Below are 23,163 nucleotides of genomic sequence, written 5' to 3'. Positions count from 1 at the left end.
ATATAACAATAATAATAATAGTTATAATATGATAATATAATATATTATTATTATTATAATAATATTATAATATACTGTTCATAATATAAAAAGATATTATACTATATTATATTGCATAATATTATATTCTATTATATGATTATATGATATTATATTATATGATTATATTATAATAATATCAGACTATTATTTAATAATAATAATATATTATTATACTATGCTATAATCTATTCTAATCCGTTATACTATATTATATTACATTATATTATAATATATTACAATATATTATATTGTAGTAATATTGTACTATTAATAATATACTATTATATCACATTATATTATGTTGTATTTTTATGCTATAATAATTAATATTATATTATCCTATATTATAATAATATTATATAAAGAATAATAATATTTTAATGTATAATAATATATGATATTGTATTATATCATATTTTACTATATAACACTATACAATTTTTTATTATTATTATTTTATTGTACTAAAAGTATTCTCTTATTTTTGTTATCAAATAGGTGCACCTTGGAAAAATCTGCTGCCAGCAGCAATCTTAAAGGGCCGATCTCATCCTATCATCCAGTTGCAGACGTTGACAGGGGTAAGCTCGCCACGGCGGTAAGGACCAATGCGCAAAAGTGCAACAAAAAGAAGATATTTCTGGTCCACCTTTGTTATTTAGTCCCCGATCACTTTCCAAAGATTCTTCATAAAATAATAAAATAATAATAGAATAATCTCGCGTGTCGCTAATTACGTGGTTGTCATGCTGCCGCGTCGCCTTCAAAAAATTATCTGATAACCCCCTCAACTTTGACGGCATGATAGTTTGTCCAAAAATTTCAATTAGATCTCTTAACTTTGAATCTATTGCAATATAACCCTTCTGTCCATCCCCTCCAAAGTATTATTCTTAACAGCCATCTGTAAATAACAAAAAAGCCCTCTTATCCACTTCATCTCAATCTTGAATCATGAGCACCAGCAACCCTTCCTCACGTCCCAAAATTCTTTGCGGTTAGAGCGAAACAATTCTTCTCCTTTCTCATCGCTGAGGGAGCAGGGGTTTAGACCAAAATTCGCTATTTCAGTACCTGATTTTATATCGGCACCATATTAGTACGGTACGAATTTTTTTTGATATACCAAATATTGATATTCTATATATACCAGATATTTGTACCTGTGTGTCGGGACCGGACCTGTACCACTATCACCATCCTTTCAATGTTAATGACCCTCCTTTGCCTCCATGCCTAGCTACCCAACCACCCATAACCATTAGGGATTATAAGTGGAGTTGGGATCTCTCCAGTTTAATGTTAAAGAGTGGTTAGCCACCAAGAAAGTTTCTAGAATTGGGGGCAAAAGAACTAGAATAATATCTAAAGCTATAGAGAAGGAAAATAAGGAGGAAAAGAATAGCAAGAAGCACCATGAGTCTTCAATCCCTTCCTATATCTGTTATTCCTTTCCCAAGCTCTATGTTCCTCATACCATATACTTCAGTCCATCTCTTCACTTTCTCCATATGTATTGATATGAACCAACAGAGAACTGCATCACTTCAATATTCTCCATAGAATCACTCCAAACCCACTCTCCTTCAAAATCCTATGAAGCCATTAAATAAAATTGCAAAAAATCCTTTCTGCACTCTCCAGTATGTATGTGTGTGCGTGTGTGTGTGTATATATTCTATCATTGTTGGGAATAGGGAGGAATAAAAACAGGGAGGGAAAGAAGAAGAACAACAAAGTTAGCAAAGAGACAAGCGAGGATCCCATTTCCATGCTTCCCTGTTCTAATTAACGAATATTTTTTAATTTATCTCTAATTTGGCCCGAGGGTGACCATGCCAATAGAGTCGAGGGAGTCGCTGATGGTTAGAGGAAGAAGACAAGGGGGCATCTCCTGCGTGGCGGTGACGGCGGACCTGCATAAAGCCTAACACCGGTGAGGCCCTCCGACGATCAAGTTAGAGTGAGATAAATTTGGTCCAGCCAAAAATCCCTATGACCGGGTTATTTATAGTTCTGATGGAGAGGCCCAGGTGGCAGAGGCATTGTCCACCCTTATCATGAGAGGGGGCGTGGCTCTGAGCCCAATGGCGCGCAGCTAAGGCTGGCCGGTGGCGTGCGGTGCTGTTCGTTCTCGAGAACGGTAAGGTGTTGACAGTCGTAGCAGGATATGGTCGGAGTAGTCGTGGTGCTATCCTTTGACTGTCGAGGGTCAGCTATCGAAGCGTGACGTGGCGGCGTTGTAATATATGGCCACGTAGGAAGGCGTAGGCGCACACATGGGTGCGGTTGTTGGCGACGTCGAACCCGTTGAGAGGTCGCATCATGCGTTTAGCGAGGCCGAACCTGTTGAGAGGTCGCATCATACGTTTGGCGAGATCGGCTAGACGAGTACTGAGGGTAGCTCGACTCTTTGGGTTCTATGGTGTGCTCGGTGGAGCGCCCCGAGCTCGAGAGTCGGAGCGTACTACTGTAATGGACGCCCCAAGCTCGGTTAGGGCAGGTCGGCGAATATCCAAGGCCGAATGAGCTTTTGGCAGAGTTCGAGGTCGAGCTGATTCTGAGGCAGACCGAGGATTCAACCGGTCGGTGTTAACGTTTATTGGGCCAAAACTGGGCGGCCTTTTAGCTATGGGCTGGACGATCCATTTCGCCCCCCATCAGTATGTTTCCATGTAAAAACAGATGGCTAATTATCAAATCAGCAGTTTTATTCAATAGGTGCGGTTCATTATCTCGGATACCACCTGTTTGTGGAATTGCCTAATCCATTCCCCCATGTAATTATTCAAGCATATGTGCAGCCCAAATCAAATTAATCCATTTGTAGTTTCCTAAACCTCATATGCAACCCAACTATCGCTCGAACCTAGTCTTACGGAGTCCAAATCCAAACCCATCTATAGCCCAAATCCTGCTCCTACTACATACAAACCATATCTATCTCAAAAATATTGCCAGAAAGTAGCTACTCATGTGATGCAATTTCTTAATACCTAATTAACTGTGATGAACGGAAGGATCATATTCCCAAAAAATTAAAGTTAAGTGGTTTAATTAAATTTTTTAAAGAAACTAGGTGCGAAGTGTCGCGAGGCCAAATTTGAGGGGCCGTTAAGTAACCTTGTCGTTACTTTTCTCCCGATGTCACCGTCCTGCTCTTCTTCTCCCTCGTGGTGTGTCTATAAAGCGCCAAGACTTCTCCTAGTCGTCGCTCCCACTCTCTTTCCCCCGTTCACCTATCCCTCTTTCTTGGCGGTGGAGTTGAATCTTGCTTTGGTCTCTCGATTGGGAGGGGAGAAGGATAGGCGGTAATAATTGGAGAGAAATCTGACGGGTTTTCGTCGGGTGAGTTGTGAAACGGTTAGATTTCTTTCTTCTTGGTTAGATATTTCTGGAATTTTATTTTGATCTGGCTTTTGTTGGATTTTGATGGGATTAGTGCTCGAGAGCTTGATTCTTGCTTAGATTTTGTACCGTCTTTTGATAAAAGTCTCCGAATGAGACGAGAGATCTGGTTTACCAATTCCTTTCTTGATAGTTTTTGCTAGTTTGTCTCCTCAAGAAAAGACAAAAAGAATATAGTTTTTGTTGAGTTGGAAGGGAAGGGAATCGATCTGTGGATATTAAATTAACGTTGTTTGAAAAAGAAAGAATGGATCTTTGTGGATATCTCTTGTTTAAAACAAGTGGAAAAGGAAGGAGAAAGAGTAGATTTTGATGAAGGAAGAAGCTTGCTGTTCCTTTTCCTGATTTACATTATCTTGGCTGTTGGATTTGACTTTCTGTTTTGAGTAATGAGCCACGTCTTCTTCGATGATCTGTTATTCAGTTTGGAATGGCTAAAGTAAAGCTCTTTTGGGTGGACTTGAAAGAACTTATGCCTTTCAGCAAAAAAAAAAAAAAAAAAGAACTTATGCCTTTTGTTTATGCTGAAACAAAGGGCTTCTTTTTGAATGATTTAATTCTCAATTTTCAAAAATTTCAGCGATCAAACTCCTTTTCCTTCTTGTCAATAATGTGCAAAAAGAAGTAGAAAAGATGACCTGATTAGCAAGCTAAACTACCCAATGGTTTCTCAGGGGAGTAGGAGAAAAGAGGAGTTGATGCATAGTCTGTAAAGCAACTGGATGGAAAACATCAAGTAGGAAGGTCAAAGAGACAACGGCTGGTAGCTGGTATTTGGCATCTTTTCTTTTTACTATCTTTTCTTGTCGGTATCTTCTTCATATATAATCCTGTATTTCTGAAGAGTTCCGTGCCCTCTTTCCTTCTCTTGGTGTGTAACTCATAATTGCATTATATGTGATCACATCACTTTTGATTCTTTTATGCCACATTTAGGAACTTCATTATTGGTCCAATTTTCTGACTGTGTCAAGGTTTTATTCACAAAATTTTCTGACTGTGTCAAGGTTTTATTCACAAAATGAACTAAGTCATCAGTTTATCTCGGTCATGATGGAGGACTGAAGAATTTTTAAGGTGATCATTTTATCTGGATACCTTGTCTGATATAGTTGGAAATATCAGCTGACTCAGTAAATAGATGACACTGTATTGATTTGCACATCTGTTTCAATAATTAGTGATATAAAACCCTATAATAACATGATAATAAAAAAGTTATCAATATCTTGTTATATATTTCGTTAACTAACTAGTCATTATCTCAGGATGTATCAGTTTATGTTGGCCAAGATAGTAAGAGCTGATATTTTATATAGAGTGTCAATAGTGCATGATAGCCATATGTGCTGGTTCAGCCATGATAAGGATCATGTCTTGCCCTCTTGCTACAATTCATTTTATCCTGCTTATCTTCATAGTTAGGCATTCAATTGCTAAATTTTAGATATTATGTATATATGAATCATGATATTTCTGGTACAAGGAAATTTGCTTATCTATTGGGGGTTTGGTGTTTCTTATGCCAAGTGATATGCTTTTGCTTCGGAAATCACTGTTTTCAGACTTAGTGGTCTAGCTGATACCAGGTAGTGAGATCGGTCATTCACCATGAACCAATAGAAAGTGAAGACTTAATGAAGATAAAATACCCTTGATATTAGTTTCCATTGCCCAAATTCAGCAAAATACCAAAATCTTAATAATTATTCCTGTCTTAGACTTATTCAAATACATATTTACCATATTTGAAGTCGGTCATGCTGAGTAGTTCTTTAATGTGATTCTAGAATATGAGAACATCAGACCAGCTATGTCTTGATGTTGCTTTGGCTACCTTTTTTGGTCTTGAGCAGATAATGATGATTACTGGTGTTGCTGGTGGTCCAAACCGAGAACGATTGGCACTGCGGTGTGAACGGGGTTCCGTCTGAGTTGTCTTGGTTGGTGTTGGTTGCGCTCCACCTTCCGCCAAGAAACCTGCAAACAAGCCTTGCACCACCACCAGGGTGGTGATGGCCCTCCGACGGTCAAGTCAGAGGAGATTGGAGGAGGAGGAGAGGTGATAATCGCAAGTAAGAGAGTGCTCTGGGAGATATTGCTCACCTCCCCCCCTTTCTCCCCCCAGCCGCATATATATCTGGCTGGGAGGTCTCTCAGGGGGGTTCGTTATCGTGGGGCACGATGGTGTGGCCACTGACATGGCCGTTACAGGGCGTCGTGGAGCAGCACCGAGTACGGCCACGTCAGGGCATAGTGGGGCTCCGCTTTGTACGGCTGATGCAGGAGATCGTGGAGCAGCATCGGATACAGCCGTTGCAGGGAGTAGTGGAGCAGGAGGCCGCGGCGTGCCTCTGGGGAATAGCCCGTCGTTATCAAGAGATCTCCGACTCGGGGTCGGAGCGCTGGATCAAAAGGGCAGCCGACTCGGGGTCGGGCTGCGGAGCCGAGGACGTCCGACTCGGGGTCGGAGCGCTGGATCAAAGGGCAGCCGACTCGGGGTCGGGCTGCGGAGCCGAGGATATCCGACTCGGGGTCGGATTGCTGGATCAAAGGGCAGCCGACTCGGGGTCGGGCTGCGGAGCCGAGGACGTCCGACTCGGGGTCGGAGCGCTGGATCAAAGGGCAGTCGTAGTCTTCCTGGGCGCGCGTGCCGGTCACGTGGGACATGGCGGCTTAGTTCCCCCGTAACAGTAGCCCCCCACTTCCGAGCCTGGAACCAGAAGGGGAACAGGTGAAGGGAGTGATGTTTCGGGATTGCCGCCGTTCCTCGGAGAGGCGCGCGCGCTTCGGTCTCCCCGCCCTTTTTATGGCGTATGGCGGTTATTGCTGACCTGGCAGTCTGAGGATTTCGGCGGACATCCTTCCCTAATGGTGTCGATTCGCCTTTGGGGCGCGAGCGACCCTTCGGCAGCCAGGCGTCCTCTGGCGTCATCGAGGCGTCACTTGCCTTTCCGCCTATTTAATCGGGGGCCTTTCCCCGTCCGTCTTCTTCTTTACAGATATTTTCAAGTTTCCCCTTTGCGCTGCTGTTGCTGCCGTCGGACTGTTCACTTGTTTCTCCTTTGGCGCTCTCGGAGCCGTTCTTACCTCTTTTCCGGTGAGTTTTCCCCATTCTTCTACTTAGGGCTCTCCATACTTTCCCCTCTTATACTAGTGTACTCCAGTCGCTCCGGTCTTTCCCCCCTTCCTGTCCCCGTCCTGACCGTAGGTTTATTGGCCATTAGGAATGGGCGAAGTGAGGGCAGACCAAATTAAGTCGGAGCTGGTCGCCACAGACTTAGACAGACTTGTGGCTCGGTACCACCTTCCCGAGGCCTGCAACGCCACGCTCCCGGGGCCTGAGGAGAGGATGTCCCATCCTCCTCCAGGGAAGATCGCCATCAATGAGGGCATTCTCCAGGCCGGGTTCCGCTTTCCCCCTTCGGACTTGGTCATGCAGGTGCTACGGGGTTTAAGAGTGGCACCGACGCAACTGGTGCCGAACTCGTGGCGGGCCCTGACGGTCTTCCAGGTTCTCTGCCGTATGCACGAGATCCCCGCCACCCTGAATGTTTTTTGGGAGTTCTACAGCCTGAGCGGCCACCCCCAGGACAAAGGGTGGTGGTGCTTCGCAGCGCGGCGAGGATGCGGCCTTGTCAAGGAGGCTCCTACCTCCATTCACAAATGGAAGGAGCGCTTCTTTTTTGTTGATGCAGATCCCTCTTGGGAAATCAGGGCGACCTGGGAGACCCCGATGAAGTCTCCGATCGGCCTATCGAGACTGTCAAGGGAGGAGTCCGATGGCTTGGCCGCCTTGAAGGGGTTGGTTGCCGAGGGCCAGCTCCCCCCGGTGGCCCGCCTTATTTCCGAGGATACTTTGGTGAATGTCGGTCTGAGCTCGGTCCCCACCGACCGTGAGTCCGCCACCGATTCTTTCTTGACTTTTTCCCTTCTTTCGTCCCGTTCTTTCCTTTGGTTTCTCCGTCTCCGACTATTCCGTCCTTTTTGCAGAGATCGACGACGTCATGCGGTCGGTGAAGACAAAGGCTGTTGGTAGGGCGTCCCTGCTGGAAGCAGCCCAGAGGAGGAAACGAGCTCTTCCGAGCGGGGCCCCACCGGCGAAGAAGTCCCGTAAGGAGGTGCCTCCGACGCCGACCGACGAGTCCGGGCCCACCGATCAGGGAGACGTCGTGGGCACGGACCGGCAGCTGACGCTGTATCAGCCCTCCGGTGGTAAGATTGCCGCTACTCCGGAGGTATCATCCGAGCCTGCCCGAGACGGACGGGTCGGACGTGATCGGTCCCCGACCCGGCCTTCGACTCGGTCGGCTCCTGATGACTCGAGGAGGGACGCGCCGAGGCCCCGACCGAGCGGGACCCTATCAATTCCTGGGGTGACCCCCGCCCCGAGCGCGATCGGCCGGACTCTTCCCCAGGCGATGGATAGGGGTAAGGCTGCAGAACCACCGTCCGGCTCTGGGGAGAAATCGGGGTCTGCCTTCACTACCGATGGCGCCCGAAATCTCATCGAAACAGTGCTGCTGGAGAAGGACCGTCGGCGGGTCCGGGAGTTGGAGGTCTCTGACGTTGGGGCTGCCAGCTGTGTCTGTCTCATGTCGGTGAGTGTTCTTCTGGCCGCTTTTCACCATTTATTGGCTCTGTTGTTCTCCGCCTGACTCCCTTATTTTTCCTATTTCTTAGCTCGCCCAGTACATGATCCGTCTGGAGGAGTGCTACAAGGAACAGGCGGGGCTTCTGGCGAAGGCCGAGGACCGGCTGAAAGCAGTGGAAAAGGGAGGCCAGGCTGTGGCAGGCAGGACAAACGGGGACTTCGAGGCGAGGCTCCGGGAGGCCGAAGAGCGGGCACTCGGCTTTGCTGCCCTCGAGAAGCAACTGTTGGAGGCTCAGGAGCAGCTCAAGGTTGCCTCGGGTCTCGAGGGCGAGGTCAAGAAGGCGGATGAGCGGGCCGAGAAGCAGTCCCGGAAGGCTGCCGACTACCGGGAGAGGTGGGAGAAGGCCCAGCGGTCAGCCGACAACGCCCGCAACCGAATCCGGTCTCTTGAAGCTAAGCTGGGCGAATTGGAGTCGGCCTTGGAGAAGTCCCGTGCGAGCGATCAGGAGCTTCATTCGCGCCTGACGGAGGCTGAGGCTGCTCGCATTGCTGCCGAAGCGAAGCACAAGGAGGCTCGGGCTGAGCTGCTGAGGGTCTCCACCGAGGCGGAAGGCCGGATTGTGGCGAAGGTCTTGGAGGCGAAAGCCCAGATTATGGAGCGGGCAGAGGCGGCGCTGGCCGAGAGGAGTGCGGAAATCGGGCGTCAGGCGGTAGAGGCTTATCGCCAGTCCGCCGAGTTCGCTCATGATATGTCGGAGGCAGTACAGACCTATCGTCAGTCCGACGAGTTTGTCCGTGACGCGTCGGACGCGGGGGCCGAAGCCTTTATCTTAGGCTTCGAGGAGGGCCTGGCAAGGGTGTCGGCTAAGTACCCCGAAGTTGACCTGAGCGAGATTTCCCTTCTCGACTCCTCTCCGGCGCCATTGCCTGCTGGTTCTCCTGCTGCTTCCCTACCTTCTGCGGACGAGCCCGACGTTCCCGACCCGGGAGTTCCTCCAAGCTGACCTCTTGTACCTTTCGTTGTCTTCTCTTTTTTTTTGTATACCGGGGTTTTGCCAAATTGTATGGGCCTCGGCCCTGAAACAATGAAAATTAATGCAAGTTGAATGTTTCTTCATCTCGCCTTCGTCCTTCTTTTTCTTTTAACTCTCGGTAGCGTCTTGCTGACTCCTGGCTCCCGAAATTCTTCCGGCGCTAGGCCAGGCATCCGAGGGTTAGGCCTCAGGAAATTCTTCCGGCGCTAAGCCAGGCATCCGAGGGTTAGGCCTCAGGAAATTCTTCCGGCGCCAAGCCAGGCATCCGAGGGTTAGGCCTCAGGAAATTCTTCCGGCGCTAAGCCAGGCATCCGAGGGTTAGGCCCCAGGAAACTCTTCCGGCGCTAAGCTAGGCATCCGAGGGTTAGGCCTCAGGAAATTCTTCCGGCGCTAAGCCAGGCATCCGAGGGTTAGGCCTCAGGAAACTCTTCCGGCGCTAAGCCAGGCATCCGAGGGTTGGGCCTCAGGAAACTCTTCCGGCGCTAAGCCAGGCATCCGAGGGTTAGGCCTCGGGAAATTCTTCCGGCGCTAAGCCAGGCATCCGAGGGTTAGGCCTCAGGAAATTCTTCCGGCGCCAAGCCAGGCATCCGAGGGTTAGGCCCCAGGAAACTCTTCCGGCGCTAAGCCAGGCATCCGAGGGTTAGGCCTCAGGAAATTCTTCCGGCGCTAAGCCAGGCATCCGAGGGTTAGGCCTCAGGAAACTCTTCCGGCGCTAAGCCAGGCATCCGAGGGTTGGGCCTCAGGAAATTCTTCCGGCGCTAAGCCAGGCATCCGAGGGTTAGGCCTCGGGAAATTCTTCCGGCGCTAAGCCAGGCATCCGAGGGTTAGGCCTCAGGAAATTCTTCCGGCGCCAAGCCAGGCATCCGAGGGTTAGGCCTCAGGAAATTCCACTCGTTGGTCGACCAAGGCTGGCGCATGCCGAGGCAACTGGTCGGGGCTTCAGGCTAGTCTGCTCCCGGGATGGTCATCGGGTTAGCCTGGCATCCGAGGGCCGAGCCTCGGGACCTTCCACTCGTTGGTCGGCCAAGGCTGGCGCAAGCCGAGGCGACCGGTCGGGGCTTCCGGCTAGTCTGCTCCCGGGATGATCATCGGGCTAGCCAGGCATCCGAGGGCCGTCAAGCCTCAGGAAATTCCGCTCGTTGGTCGACCAAGGCTGGCGCATGCCGAGGCAACTGGTCGGGGCTTCAGGCTAGTCTGCTCCCGGGATGGTCATCGGGTTAGCCTGGCATCCGAGGGCCGAGCCTCGGGACCTTCCACTCGTTGGTCGGCCAAGGCTGGCGCAAGCCGAGGCGACCGGTCGGGGCTTCCGGCTAGTCTGCTCCCGGGATGATCATCGGGCTAGCCAGGCATCCGAGGGCCGTCAAGCCTCAGGAAATTCCGCTCGTTGGTCGGCCAAGGCTGGCGCAAGCCGAGGCGACCGGTCGGGGCTTCAGGCTAGTCTGCTCCCGGGATGATCGTCGGGTTAGCCTGGCATCCGAGGGTTGTCAAGCCTCAGGAAATTCCGCTCGTTGGTCGGCCAAGGCTGGCGCAAGCCGAGGCGACCGGTCGGGGCTTCAGGCTAGTCTGCTCCCGGGATGATCGTCGGGTTAGCCTGGCATCCGAGGGCCGTCAAGCCTCAGGAAATTCCGCTCGTTGGTCGGCCAAGGCTGGCGCAAGCCGAGGCGACCGGTCGGGGCTTCAGGCTAGTCTGCTCCCGGGATGATCGTCGGGTTAGCCTGGCATCCGAGGGCCGTCAAGCCTCAGGAAATTCCGCTCGTTGGTCGGCCAAGGCTGGCGCAAGCCGAGGCGACCGGTCGGGGCTTCAGGCTAGTCTGCTCCCGGGATGATCGTCGGGTTAGCCTGGCATCCGAGGGCCGAGCCTCAGGACATTCCGCTCGTTGGTCGGCCAAGGCTGGCGCAAGCCGAGGCGACCGGTCGGGGCTTCAGGCTAGTCTGCTCCCGGGATGATCATCGGGTTAGCCTGGCATCCGAGGGCCGAGCCTCAGGACATTCCGCTCGTTGGTCGGCCAAGGCTGGCGCAAGCCGAGGCGACCGGTCGGGGCTTCAGGCTAGTCTGCTCCCGGGATGATCATCGGGTTAGCCTGGCATCCGAGGGCCGAGCCTCGGGACATTCCACTCGTTGGTCGGCCAAGGCTGGCGCAAGCCGAGGCGACCGGTCGGGGCTTCCGGCTAGTCTGCTCCCGGGATGATCATCGGGTTAGCCTGGCATCCGAGGGCCGAGCCTCGGGACATTCCACTAGTTGGTCGGCCAAGGCTGGCGCAAGCCGAGGCGACCGGTCGGGGCTTCCGGCTAGTCTGCTCCCGGGATGATCATCGGGCTAGCCAGGCATCCGAGGGCCGAGCCTCGGGAAATTCCGCTCGCTGGTCGTGCGCTTGTCGCTCGCTGCCCGACGGGGTTTCTCCGTGGCCAGCCGCGATCATGTTTCTCCTTTTCTCTAAGCGTTGCCTGGGGGAACACGAGAAGGGCATTAAACGCTAATTAATGCGTTACCTGGGAAATCGGATCGCCAGCTGCTGCTTGCGAGGAGTGTTAGTTGAGCGGCCGCGATACGCGGGTTCTTCGAGGAGGATACGGCCTGGGCGCGAGCGGAGATATGTGGACCTAGGGGTACATGACACCCGGATTGTCCTGCACAAAGAATGCGGTTTAAGGAGAATGACGCTTAGGAAATCGCGGGGAGATACGCCTCGGGAGCCGGAACGGCTCCGGTTTCAATGCGCCTGCATTTATTGGAGCCACCCGCGTCGGAACGACCAGGGGGCCGCAGTTTGGCTATAAATACAGGTGCAGGTACGATGGAGTTTGCCAAGCCGGAGCTGTTCAGGTTGCCATGGATCGCGGACCTCCTCCTTGGCATATGACTGAGAGACTCCTGTTGAAGGAAAGGGGAGGCGCTCCCCTTGCGACTTCAGCCAACTAGCCGTTTCATCTGGGATCAACAAGGAGGGTCTTCCCGGCGGAACTCCGCTCTAGGCGTTTCATCCGGGATCACATCTCCCCTCCTTGAAGTTCAGCCTCCCGATTGAGCTCTGCACCAGACGCTCGGTCCGGGACCGCGCCTCCATATGCTCTTCCCCCTCGAATTCCTTCTCTTTCCTACCACTGGGGAGGATGGGAATATCCTTTGGAGGCGGCGTTCCCCTGGGGGCAGCGGGAGCTTCTTCTGCGGCGGCTCCTCGTCTTTTTGGTGAGGTGCTGGATGGCGCCTCCGGTTAGAAGCACCCACTTCCGGTGGGATTGCAGCTGCTTTGGGTTGAGGGTTTGGGATCCTCGGTCCTCAGCTCCACGGATTCTCCACCTCTTCTTTGCTTTCTTTACTCCCTAATTCCCCTCTGGGAATTTCTTGTAATCACACGAGCACGCCATTGTAACCAGAAATTATTGAAATGAAAAGTGTTGCACCTTTTCAAATTGTCTTTCTGGCCTTGTTGTTCTACTGGTAATACATCCGCAGGTTAGCGGAATTCCAGCCCCTTGGAATTTCTCGGCCATCTAGGGCTTCCAACTGGTAGGAGCCAGGTCGGTTTACCCAACGAACTTTATACGGGCCTTCCCAATTCGGCGCTAGCTTCCCACCTTCCGTAGGTTGAGATGCCTTAGCTCGCCTCAGCACCAGATCTCCAATTCTGAAAAGCTTCGGTCGGACTTTGGAGTTGTAATATCGGGCCACCCTCCGCTGATACATTGCCATCCGAACCTGCGCCATTTCCCTTGCTTCTTCCAAGAGATCCAGGTTCCCTCGGAGTTGCTCCGAGTTGGCCTCGGGTCGGTGTGCGGCTACCTGAGGTGAGGGAAGTCCGAGCTCTACGGGGACAACGGCTTCCGTGCCATAGGTTAGGCTGAAAGGCGTCTCCCCGGTTGGAGTCCGATGCGTGGTCCGATACGCCCAAAGAACATTCTCGAGTTCCTCGACCCAAGCTTGCCCCGTCCGTCCGATCCGCACTTTGATACCTTGGAGGATTGTCCGATTTGTGACCTCGGCCTCGCCGTTGGTTTGGGGATGCGACACGGACGTGAACCGATGTTCGATCCCGAACTCCTCGCAGAAGTCTCGGAAATGCTTGTTATCAAACTGTCGACCGTTATCCGAGATGAGGACCCGAGGTACCCCAAATCGGACAATGATGTTCTTCTTTACGAACTTCCGGACTCGCGCCTCCGTGATGGTGGCCAGTGGCTCTGCCTCCACCCACTTGGTGAAGTAGTCGATGGCGACAATCAAAAATTTCCTCTGGGCCGAAGCGATGGGGAATGGTCCGAGGATATCCATTCCCCACTGTGCAAAGGGCCAGGGGGCGGTGATTGGCGCCAAGGGAACAGAGGGGACTCTCTGGATGTTGGCGTGGCGCTGGCAGGCGTCGCATTTCCGTACGTGATCCTTTGAGTCTTCCAATAAGGTCGGCCAATAGTAGCCTTGCCTCATGATCTTATGTGCCAGGGACCTAGCCCCCAGGTGCGATCCGCAGATGCCTTCGTGGACTTCGCTGAGGGCGTAAGCCGCTTCCGAAGGGCGGAGGCACCTTAAGAGGGGGGCGGTGAACGAGGTCCGATACAGCCTCCCTTCGTAGAGTACGTAGTGGGCGGACTTCATAACAAGTCGCCGAGCTTGATCTTCATCTTCGGGGAGGATCCCTTCGGCGAGGTAAGCTACAAGCGGGTCCATCCAAGATGGTTCCGGATCAATTGCCGTTACCGCTTCAGCCTCGCCGATGCTCGGGGCATCTAGGGTCTCCAGGTATATCGCCCTTGACAAGTTGTGTGCCTCAGCGCCCACCAAGCGGGACAACCTGTCGGCCCTAGCATTTTCGCTCCTTGGGACCTGCTGAATGTCAATACTGCCGAGGTCGGGAATGAGTGCTTGCACCTTCCGGACGTAGCTCTGCATGGTCGGGCTCCGTGCCTCGAACTCCCCTCGAACCTGCCCGACCACCAGCTGGGAGTCGGTGAAGACCTTCAGACGCCGGATGCCGAGCTCCTTGGCGAGTTTGAGTCCCGTGACTAGGGCCTCGTACTCCGCCTCATTGTTGGTCACTGGAAATCCGAACCTCAAGGCATACTCGGCTATCACTCCATCGGGATTGGTAAGGACCAGCCCAGCCCCTCCACCTTCAGGGTTCGACGACCCGTCAATGTGGAGCGTCCAGATCGGGAGATCGAGGCTGGGTGTTTCCGGCGGCCTAGGTTCCGCCTCCTGCACAGTGCACTCAGCGAGAAAGTCCGCGAGCACCTGGGCCTTGATGGCGGACCGGGGCTGGTAGCGGATGTCGAACTCACCAAGTTCTACTGCCCACTTCACCAGCCGTCCCGCATTCTCAGGATTGCTGAGGATCTGCCGCAGTGGTTGATCGGTCAAAAGGGTGACAGAATGAGCCTGGAAATAGGGGCGAAGCCTCCTGGTCGCAGTCAGCAGCGCGAAGGCGATCTTTTCAGCCTTCGTGTACCGCGTCTCGGCATCCCGGAGGACTCGGCTGGTGTAGTACACGGGCTTCTGAAGTTTTGCCTCTTCCCGAACCAGTACTGCGCTGACTGCGGTTGGGGAGACCGCCAGGTAAAGGTAGAGCATCTCCCCCTCTTGCGGCTTGGACAGCAGGGGAGGAGACGCCATGTACTCCTTGAGCTGGTCGAACGCCACTTGACATTCAGCCGTCCAGAGGAAGTCTTTCGGGCGCTTCAACACCTTGAAGAACGGTTGGCAGCGTTCGGCCGATTTTGCCACAAATCGTCCGAGCGCCGGCATTTTGAACCCCGGCGGGTTCGGGGTCCGCAGGATCCTCGAGGCAAGCGCCGGCTGGGAGGAGATCTCCAAGTCAGCGAAGGGATCTTTGGAGTGGCCCTTCAGGACCTGGAGTTGTCTGTGGAGATCGTCCACCCGCCGGTCCAGGGAGCGCGACCGGTGGGTGGGGGACAAGGAGCGGCGCGAGGGGGACCGACTGGAGTGCGGGCCCCTCGAGGACTGGGGTGTCTGAGAACGCGCCCGGGTCCGCCTCTCGTACCCCGCACAGCTCCGATGAGAGGGTCCTGGCAGAATGGACCGCACTCGAGAATCCTCCTCGCGCCGGCGCTCCTCTCCATGGGAGAGGAAGGAGCGCGGGTTGTGAGGAAGAGGCGAGTGCTCGGGGGGCAGCGGCTCCTGAGCCCGTTGCGGCACCCGAGAGATCACACCCTGCAGATTCTGCACTGCCTCCGCGAGGGTGCGAACCTGCTGGGCTAGCTGGTCGAACTGAGCAGCTTCGACCGTCTGAATGGGAGAAGGGGCGGTGGAGTGCTGCTGAGAGTGCGTTGGGGACGCAGCAGCCTCTCGGCCGGAGGCGCGAGAGGCTCCGCGACCGGAAGCATTGGAAGCTCCACGACTACCTCGCCGTGCCATTACGATCGTTCTAAGATTCGGCCCTTCCTCTAGCGCCAACTGTTGCTGGTGGTCCAAACCGAGAACGATTGGCACTGCGGTGTGAACGGGGTTCCGTCTGAGTTGTCTTGGTTGGTGTTGGTTGCGCTCCACCTTCCGCCAAGAAACCTGCAAACAAGCCTTGCACCACCACCAGGGTGGTGATGGCCCTCCGACGGTCAAGTCAGAGGAGATTGGAGGAGGAGGAGAGGTGATAATCGCAAGTAAGAGAGTGCTCTGGGAGATATTGCTCACCTCCCCCCCTTTCTCCCCCCAGCCGCATATATATCTGGCTGGGGGGTCTCTCAGGGGGGTTCGTTATCGTGGGGCACGATGGTGTGGCCACTGACATGGCCGTTACAGGGCGTCGTGGAGCAGCACCGGGTACGGCCACGTCAGGGCATAGTGGGGCTCCGCTTTGTACGGCTGATGCAGGAGATCGTGGAGCAGCATCGGATACAGCCGTTGCAGGGAGTAGTGGAGCAGGAGGCCGCGGCGTGCCTCTGGGGAATAGCCCGTCGTTATCAAGAGATCTCCGACTCGGGGTCGGAGCGCTGGATCAAAAGGGCAGCCGACTCGGGGTCGGGCTGCGGAGCCGAGGACGTCCGACTCGGGGTCGGAGCGCTGGATCAAAGGGCAGCCGACTCGGGGTCGGGCTGCGGAGCCGAGGATATCCGACTCGGGGTCGGATTGCTGGATCAAAGGGCAGCCGACTCGGAGTCGGGCTGCGGAGCCGAGGACGTCCGACTCGGGGTCGGAGCGCTGGATCAAAGGGCAGTCGTAGTCTTCCTGGGCGCGCGTGCCGGTCACGTGGGGCATGGCGGCTTAGTTCCCCCGTAACAACTGGAATGCTGAATTCTGGACCAGATCTTGCCTTCTGACAACAGTGGCATCCTGCAAAAACATATTTGGTCAGTATGGGTGTACACTGGAATGAGGTAGTATCAGTTTAGCTAATGTTCTCTTGCTGTACTTTTTGCAGTGAAATTGAAGAGTTGGTGCTCGATTAGCATGCTTAAGTGTATGGAAAATTGTAAAGAAGTGCTTATGGAAAGTATATGGCTCCTTGTGTATGTTTGTCCTATCAATAGGACCCACGGTTCCTTGACAATAACCATTTAGAATCCAGCATTGCTTTCTAGGGTACAAGCTTTCATAGACAACAGAAGGACTTTGAGGTTTGGGTTTAGTTGATTGATTCCAGAGGTAGTCTAAGATTTGCCAACTCCACTAACATGTAAGAGATGCCAGATTTCAGCAAAAGCAATTTAGATGGTCTTTTGATAGTTGCTTGGCAAACCCATAAGTAACCTGATTAACACAAAACTAAAAGCAAGACATTGCCTTAAGATACCTGCTCGATAACTTTGTAATGGACTTCAATTTCTTCTAGACATTCAGCAAAAAAAGGATATGTGATGAGGTAAACATCATTAAATTATCATGATGTAGATTCGAAGAAGAAAGGGTGCCATGAACCTGAAGCAGATAACCAGATGACATCAGCATAACACTATGCATTTCTTGATATACACTTTAGTCATAGCCATAGAAACAGTGTGTTCTTTTATAGAGTTTCAATCGCTGGAATTAGATTACATAAAATTCAATAATCTGTAGCCCGTAAGTATTAATAATAATTTCAAGAGTTGCTATGTTAGAATTAGAGAATGTCTATAATGTGGAGAACACTAAAAAGAGTGACATTTATGAATAGTATGAGTATTAGGAAGTCAAAACAGCTATAAACAAAACAGTGCATTAGTATGCTGCAAATATGTCAGCATGAGAAAGGAGTGCCATAATTTTTTTTGCTCTCAAAGAGGCGAGTAGAAATTTATAGGACAACGAAGTAGTTAATTTATAAAGGGCGCATGAATAGAAAAATAATTGGGTGTGACATTAATTTCTTCGACCTATAAGAGGATCAATCGTTATGGTTGTCATATTAGTAAACATGGTGAATCAACTCTACTACTCCTGTGCCTTCAATGTTCATAAATCATGCTTAATAAGGGAATTGAAATCCAAGGGTTCATTTGAGACCAGAAATCACTTTATTTTATTCAGCCTAGGGTGAAATATTCATAACCAGTCATTAGGACTTGTTGAAGATGGCAATTTCGGAACTGCCTTCAACACCAAGTTGCCCAGTTCCTTGAGCACAACAGCCATCCTATTCCTGATGTGGCTGATACTCTCATTTATGAGATTCATCGTACCTTGTATATATCTGCATCTTTAACAGTGTCAGATCTTCTAACATGTGACTTTACGCAAAAACGTTGCAACTGTTTGTGCAGCCCTATTGTGTTATGTGGTGTCTTGATGTTTACATGCATATCATGATTAACCAACATATCATGTAAGATGATTATCAGATTATTTTTACTAAAATATAGATTCTACAGGGTGTTCTGTCAAAATCTCAGTCAACAGCAGCTTCACCAATTAAACAAGCTGTAAGCAAGGAGGCAGAAATTGAGCTGCCTTACATGAATGTTGAGCACCCCACTTCTTCAGACGGAGCAACCTTTATGAGTAACAGGGAAATGAGCACATGTAGAACAGAGAGCATGGACGCAGTTCACATTCTTTCTCATGTTGAGAAGCCAAATAATTCTAATTCTAGCACTCTACTGGAAATCCCACTGCATGCAGAGGGAAGCAACAGATGGATTAAACGTCTCAGACATAACCCTTCAAATTCTCTTGCCGTTGGTACTAAGAGATTCAAAATTGAGAATGGTCAGTTCTGTAGAGATGGCAGTAATTTGTTCATTAGAGTACTTAACTATAGCAAATCCAACTTTGATTCAATGAAATGTCTTCGAGAACGACCAAGGTTTGATAAGACCATGCTGTCACCAGATAACGGTGTGAATGCCTTTGAACTATCAGGAAAAGAAACACATTCCTGGATCCTGAGATGGTGTTGTAATAGTCCTCAAGCAGGACATGTTCAAGCAAAACTAGCAACACCAGTGGCATGTGAGCCAGAAAATATGAAAGTTATATTTGATGACAAGCAATTTCCAAGCATTGCAGCTATGGCATTGATGGGGAAAGCAATAAAAAATTTTCAGCCATGTGAATTTCAGAGAAGGGGGTCTTCTGTGGTCTGGAGAAGCTGGGATTCTGAAGACAACAAGGATTTTTCATCAAAAAAAAAGTGATTAGCCTCAACCTGTGCTTCCTGACTACTGCAGCCTAAAAGGTGCTGAAAGCGATGGTCATTCTAGCAAACCCAGTTCAGATACTGTTTCGGTCGATGAAAGAGGCTGAAGTTTAAGTGCTATTGGGAGATTCGGAAGATTTAGCATTGCATTGGTATGTTTCTTACCCAATTTTTTGAATTTATACAGGTTATTATCAGGGACTTTGTTACCTAAACACCCGTGTCCAGCTCCGAAAAATCCACGTTGGATACATATCCGGATTGGGTATGGATCAGATGCTTCAATATTTATGAAGTTTTTGGTCGCCAACTTAAAAGATTGGCAGGCAAAGAGTTGCTCTTGTAACAATGAGTTTGACCCTTCATTTTAGCAGGAGTGGGTATTGTTAGTTTTGGAGATTGGTCTAAGATGTAGGTATTGATATAACTTTACAAGATGTTATTTTCTTATATCTTGAAACAATTGGGAAGTTTAATAAGAAACATAGATATTGAAAAATCTTAACAAACAATATATTATTAATATTTTCTAAATATCTAAACGAATCATATTTAAAGATATAAAAATATATAATTTAATGTAATTTAATTTAATCCTACATATCTTGGTATCTTAATTATTCTCTCTTGTCAAATCAAACACTAGATGTGTGTCTGAATCTGATTTTGGTATCTTCATCCATGCAACATTGATCAAAGGTCATCATATCTGGGGCTTTTATTCTCTTTTCTTTTTTTGGTTTATCCTTAAGGAACCTGAATTCCAAACTTTATTTTTTTACATGAGCACATTCTTTTGTAATCCTTCTTTTCATAGGTCACTGGCTTCCCTTAGATTCTTTAGGATGTAGAAATGCTTCTCTACACTTTGATTTTGTGTTATATATCCATATTGCCTGGAGCTTTTGTATTTTATAGTCTGCAAGATGCTACTCCAACTTAATGAACTATGCTGCAAGTCACTAAAGATGATAATATTCATTGATAAATAATAACATCAAGTTCCTATTGATTTCAGTTCAAATTTTTGCAAAGCTTCGCAATTTAAGCTTTTTTTTTATTCGCTCCTGGTCATAGTTTACCAACCAACCCTCCCCCCCCCCCCCCCCCCCCCCAAAAAAAAAAAAAGAAAAAAAGAAGAGAAGAAAAACGAAAAGATCTTGTCTTGACTCAATAAATCGACGCCTTTGAAGTTCTCTGAAGTCTACTTGAGTTGTCTTGCTGATTGGGCTTTATGGTGTCTCGGTAGATTTTTTATCTGACTGTTTGATGGGTGAGATGCATTAGATCCTAAGAAATCTTTGAAATTAAATGAAAGTTTTGTGAAAGCTTCTGGAGCTGTTACACAAGTGCCAGAGTTATTAATTTGTGGAATGACTGGAAATGAGATGTCTGCATTTTGGTCATAGTTCCGGTGGAACTTGGACAGTGATGCAGATGCCCAGTAAATGTCTCTTGGTTCTGAACTGTACCCGTAATCCAGTTGCTCCTAGTCTGTTCTCTTTGGAACCAAGGTTACATATCCATCTTTCTAATTTTACAAAGCACTCTACTGGGTTCTGATGGACCATTGGAATTGAATGTCCAAGCTCCTGATCAAAAGTTTTTTGGCCTTTTTTCCCCCAGTGAGGTGCAGGTTTCAGAAACCCATCGTCAGATGTAATTGCATGCTGATCTTGAGATATGGTGTGCATATGTCACTAGTTCATCTATATAATTTGAATGATGATGCCTTTTTCCGAATGCTTTCATTCCCCTCATCTGGAGATGACATGTTTTATGCTTGATTTACAGAGCAAATGTTTGGCATGGAATGCACAACTATGCTCGAGTTTCTAAGCTTCCCACAGGTATAGGCAATTATGTTACCAGCTTTTCTTTGTTAACTATTTCTTGGAGACAAGGCACTGACATTGAAATGTGAAACTTGACATGGTTTGCTGACATTCAGAAACAAAGAAGTATCTAATGCAGTGAAATGTTATACATGGCAATTCTGTCATTTTCCTTTGTATTATATTCACCATGTTTTTTTATACAGATTCATGTTCATAGGATGTGACTATAGTTTCAAGCTGGCCCTCAATCTAGTGTAATCCTCCTCCTTTATCTACTATAAGTCCTTACCTTTTGCACTAGTTATAGACGAGCTTACTAAGCATATTTAGGATGATATTCCTTAATGCATGTTATTTGGGATGGTATAGTCTTAGCGGATGAAACTAAGGTTGGAGTTAATCGTAAGTTGGAATTATGGAAGAGTGCATTTAAGATTTAAGGTTTCAGATCAAGTAGAACCAAGATGGAATACATAGAATGTAGGTTTAGTAAAATTAAAAATAGAGGTGAAGTGACAATTGAGAATCATGAAGTGATTATTTTTGGTATTTAAGATCAATCTTTCATAAGGAAAGATTAAAGAGTATGTTGTCTATGAGATTAAACCGGGGTGGATAAAATGGAGAAATGCAATTGGAATATTATGTGATCATAGGATACCTATCAAGTTAAAGAAAAAAAATTATAGAAAAGCCATGCATCAGTTATGTTTTATGGCACACAATGTTCGGTAGTTAGAAAATAATTTGTGTACAAGATATGTGTGGCCAAAATGAGAATATTGAGATAGATGTGTGATAATACAAGAATATATAAAATAAGGAATACAGTCATTCATAAAATGGTAGAGGTAGCACCAATTGAGGACGACAAAATTAGAGAATGACGACTTAGATATTTTGGACATGTACAATGTAGATCAAGGAATGCACTAGTTGGAATAATTTGATATATATAAATGGAAAGAGGGATGGTTTACCAAAAATTATATGGGATAAAGTGGTAAGAAAGGACTCGATATTACTACATTTTTCGAAGAATGTAGCTCTAAACAGAGCAAAATGGAGGAAAAGGATTCATGTAGTCGATTCGAACTAGTTTGGGATTAGGCTTAGCTGAGATGGGTTGTATTATTTTCAGCATCTTTGTGTGAGATAAACAAACCCCTTGTTGTTCAAGCAATGGCCAAGGGAGGTGAGATTAAGACCAGCACTACAACATTGGTGGTGGTTGGTGGCTGAAACAAACAACACAAGAAGAATCTTTAGATATGACCGCATTGGGAGTAACAGTCATGAAGTTTGGAGATAAAAGCATATGCGAGATGAATATATCAGATGTTTCAAAAATGGATAGACATCTAATTGAACTCAGAAATTCAGGAAACAATTAATTGGTTAGCATGCCCACTTTCTTCAGCTGTCTCGGCCGATGTCAGCTGCTACTACTTCCCTTATGTTTGCTGGTATATTAGCCACTGGGTAGGCCTCTTGTTAGCTTGTCATTTGGCCTTGTATGGGAGCGTCTTGCAGTGCGGAGAGTTTTTTTGCTTGAGCCTAGACTCAGTAGCGCATCAGTGGCATAGCGGCAAGTTAAACTGTGCCAATTATCTACCCCCAAAAAAATAGCATGGCCTAACTCACGAATGACTTGGCTTGCAGGCCAATGTAGAACGACTGGTAACGTGGGATGGATGCTTCATCTACAAAAATTCCACTTTTATGTGTATCAGGGATTCAGACCAGCTCTTCAGGAAACTCCATGATGCTGCTGTGGCTTTCAGGAGAGCCTGAAATTTTTCCAGATTCCATCACTGAAGGACGAGAAAACAATGACAGGTGCAGTCGTCTGATGCTTTGACTCGTAAAGAAATTTCAAACCAGAGGCAGATGATGTGCAGCGCTGATTCATGAGAGGGAAAGGCTTCTGGTTAGTATTGCAGTAGTGATTGGCATCGAAATTTCTCTATGGATATGAGAGACTGAGACTAAAGACCTCAATGTTTTTATGTCATCATTCCATACTCAACATGGCAACCGACTTGAGGAAAATCCATCCCCATAATACTTTATATCCATGCATGGCGGAGAGAACTCTGAGAATGATGCCTCTGAGTGTGACGACACCCTCAAGTTCTCCTGGTTGATTGGCTGAGAAAGTGGAAGGACTCTCCGATGCCACCAGATGCTCCCTGGCTTGTTTGAGGGTGTCACTCCACCGCTTTAAAACTGTATGAATCATTCATTTTAGCAAAAAAAAAAAAGGAAAAAAAAGTTAGTTCCTCATTGCTTTTTTACAGCATTGAAATTTTGCATCAAAAAGAATTTGAGTCTCCCATCAGCTTTCGTATTCATGGGATTAGCACGTCTTAATTAACTGACGAGGGCAATTTTGTTCATTAACAATAGGCTAATAAGAGCAACTTTCTTTGTTGATGTTGTTTTATGTTTTAGTTTATAACAAAGTAGTAAGTTTCAATGATCATTCAGAGTTTCAATGTCAACCGACGATATATATTGAAATATGCGACCTTACGTGCATCCATTGTCCATAATAAAAGCCGATGGGTCTTGGTCGGCTGGTTCAAACCACGTCTCAGCGCTTGCACCGGGAAGAGGCCCTGGGTTCAAACTCGGAAAAGGCCAGTTTTCTGCCGTTATTTCAAGGAAAAATAAATTCAAA

General features: G+C 48.5%; 1 long non-coding RNA gene across 9 annotated transcripts; it reads left to right on the top strand.

Annotated features, from left to right (window-relative positions):
* The first annotated feature begins 3,198 nt into the window (after positions 1 to 3,198).
* On the top strand, positions 3,199 to 22,916 carry LOC113460920. Of its 9 annotated transcripts, XR_005511510.1 has the most exons (6): positions 3,199 to 3,390; positions 4,125 to 4,220; positions 4,458 to 4,527; positions 17,876 to 20,328; positions 20,437 to 20,492; positions 22,143 to 22,916. It is a non-coding gene; the product is annotated as an uncharacterized LOC113460920 (long non-coding RNA). The 9 variants fall into 9 exon arrangements; XR_003386702.2 differs by lacking the exon at positions 4,458 to 4,527; XR_003386703.2 differs by lacking the exon at positions 4,458 to 4,527 and having other exon boundaries at positions 17,867 to 20,328.
* Positions 22,917 to 23,163: the final 247 nt, after the last annotated feature.

Source organism: Phoenix dactylifera, chromosome 4, assembly GCF_009389715.1.
Source record: "Phoenix dactylifera cultivar Barhee BC4 chromosome 4, palm_55x_up_171113_PBpolish2nd_filt_p, whole genome shotgun sequence".
Taxonomy (NCBI): domain Eukaryota; kingdom Viridiplantae; phylum Streptophyta; class Magnoliopsida; order Arecales; family Arecaceae; genus Phoenix; species Phoenix dactylifera.
Note: the sequence above shows the minus strand (reverse complement) of the source record. Positions and strands in the feature narration are given on the sequence as shown.